The sequence below is a fragment of the Lithobates pipiens genome, unplaced genomic scaffold, assembly GCF_037356315.1.
Source record: "Lithobates pipiens isolate NorthernLeopardFrog02 unplaced genomic scaffold, aLitPip1_a1.2 Scaffold_16, whole genome shotgun sequence".
NCBI classification, from domain to species: Eukaryota; Metazoa; Chordata; class Amphibia; order Anura; family Ranidae; genus Lithobates; species Lithobates pipiens.
Genome location: NW_027507748.1, coordinates 623965648 through 623973696, shown reverse-complemented (window position 1 = coordinate 623973696; position 8049 = coordinate 623965648). Strand labels below are relative to the sequence as shown.

Below are 8049 nucleotides of genomic sequence, written 5' to 3'. Positions count from 1 at the left end.
AGTTATTTTGAGGTGACAGCAAATTTACACTGTTATACAAGCTGTACACTCACTACTTTACATTGTAGCAAAGTGTCATTTCTTCAGTGTTGACATGAAAAGATATAATAAAATATTTACAAAAATGTGAGGGGTGTACTCACTTTTGTGAGATACTGTATATATTTTTCTTACTTCACCAACTTAGACTATTGTGTTCTGATCCATCACATATAATTCAGATTAAGAAAAACATTGAACCAAAGGCTGTAATTAACAAAATAGGTAAAAAGCCAAGGGGGGTGAATACTTTTGCAAGGCACTGTACACTTTATTACCTTTACACGTACATGAACTTTGATGGCACCCCAGTTTTAGTCCGTAGGGTTCAATATTGAGTTGGCCCACGCTTTTCAGCTATAACAGCTTCAACTCCTCTGAGAAGGCTGTCCACAAGATTTAGAAGTGGCCCAAAACAATCCCACACCATAATCCCCCCTCCACCAAATGATTTGGGCCAGTATACAAAGCAAGGTCCATAAAGACATGGATGAGCAAGTTTGGGGTGGAGGAACTTGATTGGCCTGCACAGAGTCCTGACCTCAACCTGATAGAACACTTTTGGAATGAATTAGAGTGGAGACTGTGAGCCAGGCCTTCTTGTCCAACATCAGTGCCTGACCTAACAAATGCACTTCTGGAAGAATGGTCAAACACTCCCATAGACACACTCCTAAACCTTGTGGACAGCCTTCCCAGAAGAGTTGAAGCTGTTATAGCTGCAAAGTGGGCCAACTCAATATTGAATCCTATGGACTAAAGGCTCATACACACGATACGAAAATCGGAAGTAAATTTTCATCCGACGAAGGATCTGATGATTTTCAGATCGTTAGTATGGTGCTTTTCGACAGCCAATTCTGGCTTTTCGTCAGACAAAAGCTGGATGTGCAGACTATACATTTTTTTTCCACAATTCTTTGGAAAGTATTAAGATGAAATTGTTAATTTTTCCTACAAAGTTGTCTTCCTGTGACAAGTGTCCACATGAGGAGATTTCACCTTTATTCCATTTCTGGTGACAACTCGTGCAGTGCTGTATACACGATTAGGATGGACTAACCCAGAATCCCCCCCACCCCCACCCTGTCCCTGAACACCATGCTGAGGGAGGAGCTCTCATTCTATAGTCACCCAGCAGTATATACACAGAGCCCCGCCCACTGCAGGAGAACGGCGAGGCGCGGAGCATGCCGGGAATCCCAGCAATGGGAGGAGTCGCCTGTGACTCTGGGACTACCGTTCCCGGCATCCTCTTCGTCTTCCGTTGTGATGACGTCGGAGCGCTGTGTCTGGCAATGGAGTAGGATGATGTAGGCCTGCTGTGTGTTTTTCTGTCTATGGACGTGGCGGCCTGTCGAGGGCTTCTCTGTGGAATCCTCACCTGAGGTAATGTGAGACAGCTGGGCCTCTGCTGAGTCCTCTTTACGTCGTGCCATGTATGGGGGGGGGGGGACTTGTTGTTGTATCCATGGAGAGGGGGAACTATGCTGGTCATACTGTCCTGCTGGGACTTTTAGTTCCACATTAACTGGAGGGTTACCTGTGCGCCACTTTTAGTTGCAGCTCAGGCAATGTGTTTCTTCAGCCCAGACGTTTTATTTCCAGTTTTGTATGGACAGGGAACGGACTAGAACCCCTGCCAGGTTTTGCTGCCATTGGAGAGATTCCTCCACTTCCTGTCTGATAAAAAGAAATCTCTCTAATGGTGCCCTTACATGCTTTGATTTTACCCCCTTGCTTGCCTATGTATGGCAGTGTGGCAGAGAGGGTGGGCTTTAACCACTTCAGCCCCAGAAAATGTGGCCGCTCAATGACCAGGCTATTTCCCCCCCCCCCCCCCCCCCCCAAATAGAACTTTCTTTCGGTGGTATTTGATCATCTCTGCTGGTTTTTATTTTTTTGCGCTATAAACAAAACAAGCGTCCATTTTTGAAAAAAGACAATATTGTACTTTTTGCTATAATAAATATCCCCAATTTATTTATTTTTTTAAAAGATGATTTTTTTTCCCCCCTCAGTTTAGGCCGATATGTGGTGCTCTACATATTTTTGCTAATAATATTGATTGGTTTGCGCAAAAGTTATTGCGTCTGCAAAATAGGGGAAAGAGTTACACACACACACACACATATATATATATATATATATATATATATATATATATATATATAATATTGTTTTTTTACTAGTAATGGCAGTGATTAGCTTTTTATTTTTAACTGTGACGATATGGTAGACAGATCGGACCATTATACAGCGATCAGTGCTATCCAAATGCACAGATTACTGTGTAAATGTCGCTAGCAGGGAAGGGGGGAAACACTAGGGGGCAATCAAGGGGTTAACTGTGTTCTCTAGTGTGTGTTCTAACTGTGGGGGGAGGGGACTGACTATAGGAGATGACAGATCGCGGTTCCTAGCTAATAGGAACACACAGTCTGTTTCTCCTCCTCTGAACAGGGATTTTTGTGTTTACACACATGTCCCTGTTCTGGCTCTTGTGCCCACGAGTGGCTGGCGGTCATGGGCACATGCCTGCTATTGCCGCTTAAAGGGCCAACGTACAGCTTTAAGACCCCATTCACACCTGAGCGTTTTGTAGCTTGACGCCTGAAGCTACAAAACGCTGGAGGGGAAAAAATCCATTATTCTCAATGGAGATGGTTCACATGTCCACTCCAAGTTGCCTGAAGCCCTACGCCTGAAGCTCAAACAAGTTCCGGACCCTTTTTTGTCGCGCGAATCGGGCTGATTTGGGCGTTTTTCTTCTTTTAACATTGGTGACCTTTTGCCCTGCACAAATTCGCGACAAAACGCGGCAAAAAACACAGCGGATCGCTGCAAAAAACGCTTGAAAAGCTACGCTCAGGTGTGAATGCAGCCTAATGGTTCGCGGGAATGTGCGACCTGCTACAGTATGACGGTGGCTGGTGAGCAAGTGGTTAACCACTTCAGTCTCAGAAGGTTTTACCCCCATTCATGACCAGGCCATTTTTGGGGTTATTTTAACTGACAATTGCATGGTCGTGCAACGCTGTTCCAAAATAAAACTCATGTCCTTTCTTTTTCCCCACCAACAGCTTTTTTTTTGGTGGTATGTGATCACCTCGGCGGCTTTTATTTTTTACACTATAAACAAAAAAAGAGACAATTTTGGGGAAAAAAAACACAAACTATTTTTTTTACATTCTGCTATAAAACATTCCCAATAAAACAATCGAATGTCTTCATCAGTTTAGGCCAAAATGTATTCTGCTACATATTTTTGGTAAACAAACTCCCGATAAGTTATCGGTTTTCACAAAAGTTATTCTACAAAATAGGGGATATTTTTATGGAATTTTTATTAGTAATGGAGGAGATCAGCGTGTTTTTTTTTTTTTTTTTACCGGGACTGTGACGTTGCGGCGGAAGAATTGGACACCTAACTGATGGTTTTGATGCTTTTTTTTTTTTTTGGGGGGGGGGAACCAGTGACTTTATTACAGCGATTGGTGCTAAAAAAAAGATGCACTGTTACTGTACTAATGAGACTGGCAGGGAAGGGGTAACACCAGGAGCGATCAAAGGGTTAAGTGTGTCCCTAGGGGGTGCATTCTAACTGTGCGGGGGTTGCTCTGGTTGGGGAAACACAGAGATCCGTGTTCCTGCATAGAAGGAACACAAGATCTTTATGTTCTGCCCTGTCAGAACGGCGATCTGCCTTGTTTACATTGGCAGATTACCGCTCTGCCTCTCTGGGGAGCAATCGCGGGTGGCTGGCAGACATGGCGTCTGCCAGACACGCTGATTGGCTCCACTTTTGTCTAATCAGATCATGCCCCCAGAGGCTACTGTACGAAGCGACATACAAGTGCGTCGATTCACACAGCCGGTTCGCCTTGGTGTGGTAAATGTGCGGAAGGCAGCTTGGAAGCCGTTAATGTCCACATGTTGCACATATGTGTCCATGACGCAGAGGTTTTCTGTGCTGAGCTGATTGGAAAAGAGGGTTGTAACCACTGTCAGATTTTTTATTTTTTTTTTATCTGTGTCCCATTGGGGATATTTACCTTCACTTCCTGTCCCATAGTCAAACAGGATGTGAGAAAATTCCTTCAAATTAACCATTTGCCGGCCACGCTATAGAAAAATGAAGGCTACAGTGTGATTGGCCTGTTCTGGGAGGGCCTCATATCCCATGTTGTGCTCTGGATACAGCTGATCACAGATCGGGGTAAAGAGCCAATCACAGCGTGATCAGATGTGTTCAATCACAGCTGATCATGATAAACGCACTTCTTTTTTTTTTATTTTTTGTAAGATTTTCAGTCTTCTTCTTTTTTTTCTTCCATTTGTTTAGCAAAAAATAAAAAACCCAGTGATGATAAACCGCTTGCCGACCACCTCACACCGATATACGTCAGCAGAAGGGCTCCTACAGGCAAACTAGCGTACCTGTACGTGGCCCTTTAAAAGGTGGCCAGCGGGCACATGCGGCAAGGGTTATGAGTCGCGATCGCCTCACGGAGAGGAAGAACGGGGAAATGTAAAAAAGCATCTCCCCGTCCTGCCTAGTGACAGTGTCACTGATCTCTGATCGGGTGTCGCACATAGCCACGCCCCTCCCCCCCGACAAACACACCTATCCCTTATACTGCCCCCTAGTGGTTAACCCCTTCACTGCCAGTGTCATTTACACAGTAATCAGTGCATTTGTATAGCACTGATTGCTGTATAAATGACAATGGTCCCAAAAATGTCCAATGTGACTGCCATAATGTCGCAGACACGATAAAAATTGCTGATTGCTGCCATAACTAGTAAAAAAAAAATGTAAAAAATAAAATGAATAAAAACACCATAAAACTATCCCCTATTTTGTAAGCGCTATAACTTTTGCGCAAACTAGGGATGCGCCGAAATTTCAGCCGGCGAAACATATTGGCCGAAAATGGCCTTTTCGGAAATTCTCCAAAAGAAAAAAATGCTCAATAATGGGCCAAAATTTGGGCGGGGTCTGGGTGCCGCCCATTACGGGGGTGTCGTATAGCACAGAAACAGGAGAGCCTCCGCCTGTTTGATTACAGCGCCGGGAACATCGCAGCTTTCATTTCAATAGCTGTGTATTCCCCGCCGTCATATACGGCCCCTCCCCCTTATCCAGGCACTTTGATAGACAGATCACCCGTGATTTGGGCACCCCCAGGTCACCAGAACTAGTGTTCTCATTGGAAGATTTCCCCTCTATTACTGTTCTGGTGTCAACCCAAAGTTTAGAAATTTCTTTTACTTTCACTTTCATAGATGATGGTAAACATGACACGGGACAGACAGCAATAAGGACCTATTAGGTGTTCTAATCCTTCTCTACTTTTTCCAAAACTAAAAAAAAAAAAGTTTTGCCTTTTAAAGTGATTGTAAAATCTTTTGTTTAACCACTTGACAACTGGGCACTTAAACCCCCTCGTGACCAGACCAATTTTCAGCTTTTGGTGCCCTCGCACTTTGACAATTACTCAGTCATGTAATACTGTACCCAAATAAATTTTTTTTCCTTTTTTTCATACACATAGAGCTTTCATTTGGTGGTATTTGATCACCTCTGGGTTTTTTATTTTTTGCGCTATAAATGAAAAAAGACCGACAATTTTGAAAAAAACGCATTTTTCTTTGTTTCTGTTAAACAATTTTGCAAATTATAAATTTTCTTCATAAATTTTGGCCACAATTTATACTGTTACATATCTTTGGTAAGAATAACCCAAATTAGTGGATATTATTTGGTCTTTGTGCAAGTTAGAGAGTCTACAAGCTATGGTGCAAATCATAAAAAACTGATGTACTGGTGGCCTATCTCATTTCTTGCGACCCGAACAAGCCAGGAAAGTACAAATACCCACCAAATATTTTTTGATGTTGTCATTTTTTTCCCCCACAATTCTTTGCAAAATTAAGATTTTTTTTTTTTCACAAAAATGTCATTGTAATTTCTCACAAATGACACCCCAAAATAAATTCTGCTATTACAATACCACATGTGTGGGACTTTTCCACAGCCTAGCCACATAGAGAGGCCCAACATGCAGGGAGCGCCATCACGTGTTCTAGGAGCATAAATTACACATCTAACTTGTTGACTACCTATTACACTTTTGAAGCCCCTGGAGCACCAGGACAATGACACGTGGCACTGACAAGTGGTACTTATACCTGGCACTGGGGACAGATGGCACTGACATTTACTGTGGCACTTTATTTTCATTTATTTAATTTTCTTTTTTTTTTTTTTTAATTACCGCTGCAGCCGTTCGCTCTCCCTCCTCACACGCTGTCTCTGTGTGATGGAGAGCCAGCGATTAGAGATGATCTCATATGTTTACATATGAGATCATCTCTCATTGGACATGCCGATCGCGCTGTAAACGGTCGCTGTGATTGGCCATTTACAGCGATCTCTGACTGGCTTTGTCCAAGGGACACAGCCAGCACAGAATTTCCCTGATGCGCGCTCGCGTGAGCACGCATCGCGGAAGTAAACAGGAGGACGTCCAGGGACGGCCTCCCAGCAATTGGCGTCCATGCTGCAGCCATCTTTCGGCTATAGCGCTGACGCCTAGTGGTTAAAAAAACGAAATAAACGTGTTATACTTAAAGTGGAGGGCCACCCTAAAAGAAAAAATGGCATTAAAATTCTTTAAAATTTTATTTTTTTTAACTTACCTGAAACCGCTGTTCCTAGGCAGTCTTCATAATCTGCCTCTTCCTATTCTGCGGCGCTTCCTCCTCTTAGGCGAAGGGCCCCGCTGCCTTCTAGGAAATGTGTGTGTCCCAGGAAACGGGGCCATTCACAAAGCGCTGCGCGACTCTCGCATGAGCAGTAGGAAACGGGCGGCCGACATCTTGGGCTCGCTGGACAGGTAAGTGTCCTTATTAAAAAAAAATCGTGGCCAGACTGCCCTTTAACTCCTCTATGCAGTTGGTTGGTTTTGCACAGATCTGCCCATATCCTCCTCTTCTCTGGTTCTTTTTTGCTGCTCCTGGCTCCTTCCTCCTATCAAGTGCCCCCACAGCCAGCAGCTCTTTATTGGGGCGGACGGCCGCTGATTGGCCAGAGGGGGAGCCAGTCAGCGGGTGTGGTGGATGCGATGTCCACTGGGACCTGCTGATCGTTCACCAGAGAAGCAGAACAGCGATCTGACCATTCAGTCCACCCCCACTGATCACTGTAATAATGTCACTGGTTCCCAAAAACATTTTCCGTAGTCTGTAGACTCTAACATTTGCGCAAACTAATCAATATACACCTATTGGGATTTTTTTTACCAAAAATATGTAGTAGAATACATATTGGCCTAAATTGAAATTCAATTTTCATTTTTTTGGGATATTTTTTATAGCAGAAACAAAAAACAATATTTTTTACTGTATAGCGCAAAAAATAACACAAAGGTGATCAAATATCAGTAAAGAAAACTAATTTGTAGGAATAAAAGGACATCCATTTTATTTGGGTACGTCGCACGATGGCGCAATTGTCAGTTACAGTGACGTATCGCAAACAATGGCCTGGTTAGGAAGGGGGGAAAAACATTCTGGGCTGAAGTGGTTAATGAAAGCCATTCATGGCAGTTTGCTTACATAATATCATGTGATTGCTATGATTTGTCATAGCAATCACATAACACTGCCGCTCACAGCAGCCAGTTACCGAGCACTGTGATTCGCTGTGTCCTTCAGATCACTCCGCTGCGCGTCTCAGGAGGAAAAATTGGTGTGCATGTGCTAGGCGATGTTTGGGTACATCACCTAGCCTGTAGCTGCTGCCTGTCCATAGTAAATGTACTGTGGGCAGGCGGTAGAAAAAAGGGAAACCAGGCAGGAAGAGGTTAATAACCAATCGATGCTGCCATCAGGGATGAGCTCAGGTGGGTTCAGACACCTGTCTGCACCTACCTGAGCTATCCCATTGGGGAGCTGCCAAAGTAGACAGGCAGTCGTGAGTGGAAGAGGCATTCCTGAATTTAT

At 43.8% G+C, this 8049-nt stretch overlaps 1 protein-coding gene across 1 annotated transcript in view; it reads left to right on the top strand.

The window, feature by feature from the left end:
- The first annotated feature begins 1259 nt into the window (after positions 1 to 1259).
- LOC143983945 (uncharacterized) overlaps positions 1260 to 8049 on the top strand; it is a 29652-nt gene continuing 22862 nt past the window's right edge. Inside the window, exon 1 of the mRNA XM_077484112.1 lies at positions 1260 to 1428. The gene's annotated coding sequence lies outside the window, so the exon portion shown is untranslated. The remainder of the gene's footprint in view (positions 1429 to 8049) is intronic.